The sequence below is a fragment of the Arachis ipaensis genome, chromosome B09, assembly GCF_000816755.2.
Source record: "Arachis ipaensis cultivar K30076 chromosome B09, Araip1.1, whole genome shotgun sequence".
Taxonomy (NCBI): domain Eukaryota; kingdom Viridiplantae; phylum Streptophyta; class Magnoliopsida; order Fabales; family Fabaceae; genus Arachis; species Arachis ipaensis.
This window is the reverse complement of record NC_029793.2, coordinates 1,850,147-1,859,918: the sequence shown is the minus strand read 5'-3', so window position 1 is coordinate 1,859,918 and position 9,772 is coordinate 1,850,147. Positions and strand designations below refer to the sequence as shown.

General features: G+C 31.4%; 1 long non-coding RNA gene across 1 annotated transcript; it reads left to right on the top strand.

Annotated features, from left to right (window-relative positions):
- Positions 2,327–3,431, top strand: LOC107616813. The gene is made up of 3 exons (XR_001614652.2): positions 2,327–2,449; positions 2,623–2,810; positions 2,968–3,431. It is a non-coding gene; the product is annotated as an uncharacterized LOC107616813 (long non-coding RNA).

Sequence of the window (9,772 nt, the reverse complement as noted above, 5' to 3'; positions counted from 1 at the left end):
ACAAGTAAAGGGATCATTTCTATTCTTATTGCTTTCCCTTATGCCTCAATGGGGCCAAGTATTCAATGAGTATACATTATCAGATACATAGATATGAATTAAGCTCCTCTCAAATAAAATTGACAAAGTGAAAAAGTGAGTATCTATTTATCTTTAAATTAAAGTAGTAGGACTCACACATGATATTTATTTATTATGAATATAAAAATAAAAAAAGTTAAGGATATTTATCAAACAATCTATGATTTGCATAAAATAATGTATAATATGTTAGAGATATAATCATTCATATGTCTCTTTTTATTAGTTTAATATTTTGGGAGAAATAATTTTTTGACATGGTATCAAAATCTTTATGATCGAAAGATCTAGAGTTCAATTTTTGTTATTCTCAAAAAAATAGCATTAGATAAATAAAAACCGACTAAAAGGTCTAGAGTTCAATTTTTGTTTATCACTCACATTTGAATCTCATATTTTTATATATCTGCTGGAATCTAATTTCCTGCTTGTTATGATAAACCTTCTAGTTTTCTCAATGTTGTTTCTAAATTCTGATGCATCTTTATCGATTATCTAAAAGATTTTGATTATCTATTTGGATTAGCTTTATAGAACTTGAATGATTGTAGTTATACTATACCTGATTTATATTATCAGCCTTAGAATCATCTAAATTATAGGAGATGAAATGTCAAACTCTCTTTGCATGGAAAATCTATACTCAACCTGACCCCTGATAATTTTTTCGAAGGACTAAAAGGCCTCCAAATAAAAAAATAATCTTTTTCGGTCATTGATATTTAACTTTGTGGGACTAAAGGGGCTAATAAGCTCATAAAAGTAAAATTAGCTGTCGGAAAGGATATTTTTTTTTGTTAAGGACCTTGTTGTCTTTTGAAGTAATTGTCAATGACCGTTTAGGATTTTTTCTTGAAAAATCTCAAATCACATCCTTTGAGATTAATTGTAACATCTCAAGTTTTTTGAAACATTTCACATATACCCTCTAATTTCATCAAAATACCTAAACTACCTTTTATCCCTTTTCTAAACCCTAACCTTCTCCTAACACACACACCCTGCTGAGAATGAAAGAAAGAAAAATAGCGAGAGAAAACAGAGAGGGAGAAGAAAGGAAGAAGAGGGGGAGAAGGAGGTGACACCGGTGAGGCTGGATGTCGCCGTCGTTGCTGCGGATCAGGTAGGGAGAGGGAGAAGGAGTTCGAAACAGGGAATGGGGGAAGAAGAAAGGAAGAGGCGCGAGAGAGGAGGTGCTGTCCCGCCGTCCTCGCCATCGCCCCTGGAGACCGTCCCTGCCGCTGGAAGGGGAGCTTCGTTGTTACCATCGCGACTGCAGGTATGGGGCTTCGAAGAGAGAGAGAGGAGCTCGCAGAGGAGAGAGAAACACAATGGCTAGGAAGAGGAGAGTCTCGCAAGGAGGGAGAGCTGGTACGCCTCCGCCGTTGTTGCAAGCTGCGCCACCGCGCCTCTGGTCACCGGGATCGCGCTGACGTCGTCGGAAGCCGCTATTGGAAACTCTGCAAGTTTGCCCTAGCTCAGGTTTGCTTCTGCCTGTTCTGTCCTTGCCGGTGGGGGGGTTACCGGAGCAGCGGAGCTGCTGACGGCGACGTGATGGCGCGTTGGCGAGTTCCCTCCTCCTCTCCTTCGCCGTGACTCAGTCTCCCTCTCCCTCTGTTGGCGACGGCGGCGACGGTGGCAGTGGCACCCACCGCGCCGCCTCCCTCTTCTCCCCTCTTCCCTAATTCTGCCTCTCCTTTTCTTTGTTTCGTTCGTTTCTTTCTTTTCAGGGAAATGGAAAAGGAGACCGTGTGTTACTGTTTTGGGGAGAAAGGATTTCAGCTGCTGTTGGTTTGGGGGAAAAGGGGACCGGGTCATGGGTTAGGGTTTCAGGGTTAGGGTTTTATTTTTGAAAATTAGGGTTAGGGTTACTTTTGTAATTTCAAATAAAAGTAGGGATAATATAGTAATTGAAACCCAAATTAAATCCAACACTAATTGTATATAGGAAATACTATTTGCTCATCAATTTCACATTTCCTTTTCAATAAAATGTTCAAATCCAAAAATTAGAAATAATATACTTAAATCCTTTATTATTTCACAACTTCCAACTTTATAATTTTGAATATAGAAAATAATTAAATAATTATAAAATTGTATAATAACTATAACTTATTTTAAATTCAATAAATCAAAATTTGCTTTAATTATCTTTAATAAGATAATTTCTGAAATTAAAGCTACAAAAATACTAAATTTAAAATTAGCTCATGATAGCCCTTTTTCAAAAATTCTAGGTCTTACAATTTAAGTATATATTAAAGTACCATATAGTTGTACGTATTTGGCTTTTGCTTATAATCTATTTTCTTTTGTAGTGGGGTTATGGAATTCCCAGTGGGAGGCCATCAAGAGCAGATTGGAGGTATAGACCATACTAGGAGTAGGAGAGAACAGTTTCATTGGTATCATTGCCGTACGAAATGCTAAAATAGATGCCAGCGAACTGTTTCTATATTTATATATTCCCAGCATGTAAATTTATATATCCCTTGATAAGGAAATAACTGTATATATATGCTTTGATGCTTGCTTCAGAGACTTGGGAATGGGACATGATGAAATGAGGGGATTATTCCCTATTGCTTTTGAATATTCAGCCAGAATGCTGTTCACAAAGGCATCTTCTAGTGCTCATATGTTGCATGCGATGAACTGTGCGCCAAAGTAGCATATATTATTGTTTTGTTGTTGTTGGATTCCTGAAGAAGAAAATGACGTTACTGGTAACTGAAAGACTTAAAAATCTTATATGATTGTAAATTCCTTTATATTTGTTGAAGTGTGCTATTTATTTGAGCCTCTAATAATGACCACTTTTTTCTTGCTTAGAGAAAGTTCACACAAAATAATTGATTTATGCAAAATGAAATGAGGTTGCAGATAAGCAGAGAAGGTAGTGCTCAGATATAGGCATCACAGTTGGTGCAGTAGTTGGAAGTTGTTTATGAGGTTCAAGGTCCTTGAGAATGCGAAATAGACACTCTCGTGGAGAGTGGGAGTCTTGCTGCGACTGCTTCCGAAGAAGTGGTTAGGAATTGGTAAAGAAACCTGATATCAATGTCACTGAGATGTCCATTTGATCAGTATAATGGATGGAATGTACAATGTTAGCTGTGTTCTGGTTTGAATTATGTTATTGACTCACTGCTTGTAGTGTATAATTTGTACTCGATGTTTTCCTTTTGTTTGAGTACTTCATATGTCAGTAGGAAATGTGTGATTCAGTGTAAGATAGAAAGATGTCATATTTGAGTTGCTCTTGTAACACAACCATGACTAAATACTTCATTGCTTATTTCTATGAAAATAAGGCAGGTAATGTTATGTTTAACAAGAATGAAGAATCACTTCTTATACTCATTTAGATTCCGTTCATTTGCTGCATATTTGGTGTTGTACAGAACGTTCTCTGTTGTCTTTTATGCAATAAAATACTAGTAGGAAATAATTAATATTGATGATTTTTCCTTACAGTTATTATATTGATCAACTAAATGTATGGCGAAAAAATGCAATTCTTTTTATCTTAATTAAAACAAAAAATGTTTGAGAATACCTTATTTACCTGTTGAAGATTTAAGTGTCGAAAATTATGACTAAACAAAAAGTTAAGAGAATGACACTGTACACTCAAACGTTTCTTCCTTTTTAATTTCTTTTTATTTATGATACTGTACATTCAAAATTTTCTTGTTTGAATTTTGTCATTGTTCATTTTTTGGATTAACATAGATCAATTATATCTTATAAATTCAGGATATGTTTGAATTTTGTTTTTGTTCATTTTTTGGATTTAGTTATATTGTATTTATCATACTTAGCAATAATTAGTTACGGGAATATATAGGTTATGAACAGGGACGGATCTACTCCCATAGCTGTCGGGCAAGTGCCCGCACTATAATTTGAAATTTTATTGAGTAGTATATAATAATAATATTTATTTGTCCCCATTAAATTATTGAATTTGATCCCACAATAATTTTTTATTCAACTTTCGACACTTGATAGTCAATTTGAGAATTTCATATTAAATGTCCATTATAATGATCAATTTTCAAGTTTAAATAGGATTAGTATTCTTTTTTAGAAATCGACTCGAAAGAATATTATCTATCAATTTGTGTTTCTTCTTTTGAAATTAACTTTAATTTTTTTCATAATAACTATACTAATTGAATGAACTTTTTCAACTATGAATATTATCAAGAGCTAATTGTATGAAAGTTGAGTTTTAAATGATTGTTTAACGACACATAAAAAAAAAGATATTTTGATTATATTGTGAAGGTTTCAATATATGAAATATAAAAAATTAAATTTTAAATTATATATTATTATTTAAATTATTATTTTAGTATTTTAATTTGTAAATAGATATTTTAAAATCTAATCATATTTTACCATAACAAAATATAATTATAACAACAATTATGCTACGTATATATAAAATAATCACTTGTACAGAATAAATCTTAAAATACAAATTTTAAAATACAAAATACACATTAAAAATAAGTTAAATAATATATATATTTATACACAAATTTATAGTAGATAATTTAATAGCTAATTTTTTATATAAACATAATATTTTTTTATAAAAATTATTATCATATTATATATATTTTGCCCCACTATCAAAATTTTTTGGATCCGTCACTGGTTATGAATAATTTATATTAACCGATAAAGTAAAGAAAATTAGTAGTATAGAATTGTAATATATAGAACGATAAATTAGTGTAAAAATAAATGAAACATAGCTTAGTAATTTGTTTTTCAAAGAAAATATTAAAAATATCTAAAAAGATAATTCCCCATTCCCAAATGTCTTCATGCTTCCACCTTGGTCCTATATTGCCAAACATTTTCTTGTATTAAGAGACATAAATCATTGTACTCCTCTAAAACCAAATCTACGGCAAGTCTCATTCGTGTGGAGTCGTTAATCTGCTTAGAGCACCAACAATATAATTCTAATTAGAAGTGTGTTGGAAAAATTATGTTAAAAATACTTTCTTATAAATATGACCTGAATATTGAAGTCATCTTGTAAAGTACATTCTCTCATTCAACCGGCTACCCAAACTCCGCTATCATTCCTATGATAAAAAGCATTCAACAAATAGTTATTATATACATATAAGATATAATCTATTGAACGAGTTATGATATTTAAAAAAAAATTAATATTAAACTTACGATCTATTTTTTTGAGTTGGTAGGCCAAAAGGTATCATTGACAATTTCATTGACAATTTACTTTTTAAAAGAAATGACAAAGTATATGATTTGACACCATTTTGCAAAATTTAAAGCAAGAGAGTATAACTTATACTAGCATATCAAAAAGTGAAGTGATCATTGAATGATATTATGCACCAGCATGATCATTGAGTTCCAAGATCCAACTAATAAGTTGGTGGATTTTATGACTACATTGGCAGCCTGCCATTCAAAAACACACCTATAATGAAAGGTTGTTTATACAAATCATCTTCTGAAGTTGTTGGTTGCTCCATGCTGGCCTTTCTTTGCTCTAGGCAATCCATGTGAAATCCAGAGAAGTGAACCTCAGAGTTAGATCCCATCAAATCTTCAATTGATTTATTGGCAAAGACCTGGAATAGACAATGGATTAAAATCATAGGAAGGGATTAAACAAGAAAATATATTATGTTAATGTATGAAACATGGATGGGAGATAACTTATGGAGTTTGCATTGCAGCTATCAGAAGCATTAGTCTTGGGAACTTGCAAATGTTGGTGATTGGATCATGCCAACCATTTCCATCATTCTTAAGTTATTTTTTCAAAAATACTAGACTAGCCACCTTGTTTGGATTAAATTTTTAGTTTAATTTCATGAACTTGACAGTATACAGATCATCAGATCATGTTTTTTTCTTTTGCTTGTCCAAAAGCATCATTCTGTTCATTAGCCTTTTACGAGGCATTTCATCACTGCAGATTGAGATTCTTTAGGGAACAAAGGCCACCCATTTTGGTCTTGGTCATGATGTTCAAGCAATCTTTCCAATCAACCTATCCATACACAACACTCTGTTTGATCCATGTCACAAGGATTCAACAAGTCTTACCTTAGTTGCCAAAGGCCTATAGCAACCCTCCTCCTTTATTTGGACTTGGACAGTTGGACCTACTATATGAAATGTAGACAGAGTTCTATGATACATAAACACTGGCTACTTTTTTTTTATATTGTTTAAATATATGTGTAATACATTGTTATTGGAAGATTAGGTATTTTTTTTATATGGTGTTTTATTTAAATCGGACGGTCCGATTTGTTTGAAGAAAAAAGTAAACTACAAATCGGACGGTCCGATTTGTTTGAAAAAAAAAAGAAAACTAAAAATCACATGGTCCGTTTTGCATTTTTTTTTTAAATAAAAATCGGATGGTCCGATTTTAACATTAAAAATTTTTTTATTTTCGAAATCACAAATCGGACCGTCCGATTTGTGATTGTTTGGAAAAAAAAAAAAAAAACAAATCGGAGGCACCATCATTGAGAAATATACTCTTCTCTCTCACACGAAAAACAAAAAGTTCCACAAACACCATAGAGTTAAATTCCTAACCTAAAAGAACAAAGATTTTGTTGTCTAATCATGCCTCCCAGCTATGAAGAAGAACAAGAAGACATCGTATGACACATCATGTACCAACATTGAATTGGTCTAGCAGTGCAAGCTCATGATGCTTTTTTTCCAATGCTCTCAAGTTCGAGTATTTTCCAAGGTAACAAAAGAAATGTGTTGGAAGGGGCAACTAAGGACCCAAGCCGGATTATACAGTCAATGAAAAACCAAGCCATCCGATCCAATGGACATTACAATAAGTAGCGTCACATAGATTCTTGCGCGGCGGGGGCAGCGTCTTGCGCGGCGGGGGCAGGTTACGCGGTGGCAGTCGCAGGTTGCAGCAACGAGAATATGCTAGTGAGATGTGCAGCAGAAGAAGAGGAAGAGAGAAATGTAGGAATTGAAATTGTATGAAAACTCTATCGGATCTTTTCTTCTCTGAATGCTTCTAATGTGAGAATGAAAAGAAGCAGGAGCTGCGGCGGAAGCAGGGCGTGGCGGCGAGGGAGGCGTGTTGCGGCGGCGGAGGCGTACGAAATTTGCAGCAGAGGAAGAGGATGAGAATGGCAGGGATTGAAGTTGGATGAAAACCCTAGCTGCTTCTCTTCTCTGAATGCCTCTATATTTGAAATCAAAAAGAAAGGGGAAGACAGAGTTAGGATTTTTCAATGTCGTTGATGCTCTCCAAAAACTCTAATCTCTCTCAGTTAGAGTACCCAAAAAAGAGAAAGGAAAAAAAAATTAAAAACCAATAATTTGAGAGATCAAAATCTAATTAGTAAATTTTTCAAAAAAAAAAAGGATATATTTTGTAATTATTTTTATGAAGGTTAATCATATTCCTACAAAAATGTGGGAGTAAAAAATCTATGGCCAAAATATCTGTTGTGAATGACAAATCAGCAAGAAAATCACTTGCTTTCTTTCTGTGCTCTAGGAGGGACAAAGTTGTCAATCCACCAAACGAACTCATCACCAAAGAGAATCCAAAAAAGTATCCAGATTTCAAGTGGCCAACCTTGCATGAATTCACTCAGAAACATTACAGAGTTGATGAAGGAACTCTTGAAACATTCTCCAAGTGGCTTTTAGACAATAAAACTTCAACCAATTAATTAAGAGTGTCTCTTGTATATATATATATGCCATCCAAATTAAACCAACAAGTATGTAATAATCGAACTTTATTTTCTTATGTTTAGGTGTGGATGATGATCATATATAGTCGTAGACTCTTAGGAATAATATAATAAAGTGCTTGGTGTATGTCTTCATCGACTTTTGAGTCCTTATAATAATATTATCATTTTTAAGCTTTTAAAATCATTTTCTCTTTTTTGATTAATTATTAATGAGTTGTTTTTTCTTTTCAATCAAACAATAATATTATTAAATTTTAAAGTGGTCTTTAAATTTTCACTTAAAAAATTTAAAATTGATCATTAAATTTTCAATTATTTCAATTTGTACATGAATTTTTATTATGTAATTTATATTAGTCCTTCGAATGCTTTTGATCAATAGCGTGTTAATTAATATGACATACTGAATGAACAGTCAATAATATATGTCAGAATATAGTTTAACCACATATAATAAAATAATAAGACATCAATTAATTACACATATAAATAGCAATTTTACGTATTATAAAACAATTTATTTATATGTCAATTGATATCACGTATCACAATATAATTTGTTTATATATTATTGACCATTAAAATTTTAGAGATAAATTTAAAACTCAGAAAAAAAAAATCAAGTAACACTTTTAAGACTTAATTTAACATTATTCTATTTCTTTATTTCAAAACATCCAAAGAACGTCACATACATTCATTATTTTGCTCTTAAGTCTTAAATCATGATTTAATTACCTTCTCACATCCTTCAATTTGGAAAAATTATTACCGAAAATTCGTCTAAAAGAAAACACGTGTATACATATTCTGATCTATATCTAAACATTGAAATATTAAAATTTTGTTAAAGAATCCATCTAATTTTCTAATTAATCTTTTCCTTTTCAAAATAGATGTGGTAACAAAAACAATTTAACTGGGGTATTGAAAATTAAGGGAAATACAATAAAAATAAATTTTTTTCTTTCAAAACGGGGTTTACTTCCTTTAATTTATTTTTTCTAATTGTTTGCATTGCTTATATATTTTATTTTTTTATTTTCTCTTTTATATTTTAAACAAAAAATACTATGTACATATAAAAAGTCAATTACTAAATCGATCATCCTTTATTCATATATTATTTTAATTAAATACTCAATCAATAAAATGATCAAACTTGTATCAAATTTATCAAAGTAGAATAATAAAAAAAATTTACAGAAGAAGAATAAAATTTTATGAAACACCAAAGATATATTTTTATACGGTGAATGAAATGTCTTTATTATCAATATTGTTAATACATTCATGATTTATGTTATTGTTATGGATAAGTTTCATACACTCTGTGTAAAGGAAAAAAAAAAAAAAACAAAGAAATTAAGTTTCATAGTTTTCATACTCCATGACAAAAAAATATGTATAATCTTAATGTATGAAATACCGTAAATAAAATAATAATTAGTTTAAATCTATCTTTTATGCTCCATTTAATAGAATTTACAAGAGTTGCATGCACAGTAGAGCTGTTGTGAAGAACAAAATTGTTAGAAAAGCACTGGATTTCTTTATTTGTCCAAAAGTAAACAAAATGGTGACTCCTCCTTTAATTTTACTAGTCATGTAGTGAGGAGAGGAAAATAGAGAAATAGGGTGTGGAATGAGATTGTTTGATGTTAAAAAAAATAAACATTGAGGGCCTTTAGCCTTCTTTCTTAAAAGAGAAAGAATTAAAAATGTTTTCACTTTTAAAAAGAAATTCAAATTCTTAAAAAACAAATAGAAAATGTTAAAAGCAAAAAATACAAACCCGTAACATTGAACTGACAATGGAATACAAACCATCGTTTTTAAGGAGATTAAAAAAAAAAACTGTTCAAAGTAATAAACAAAGTAACATAAGTAATACTACAGTTTAATACACTGCTATAATCCACACTCCACAC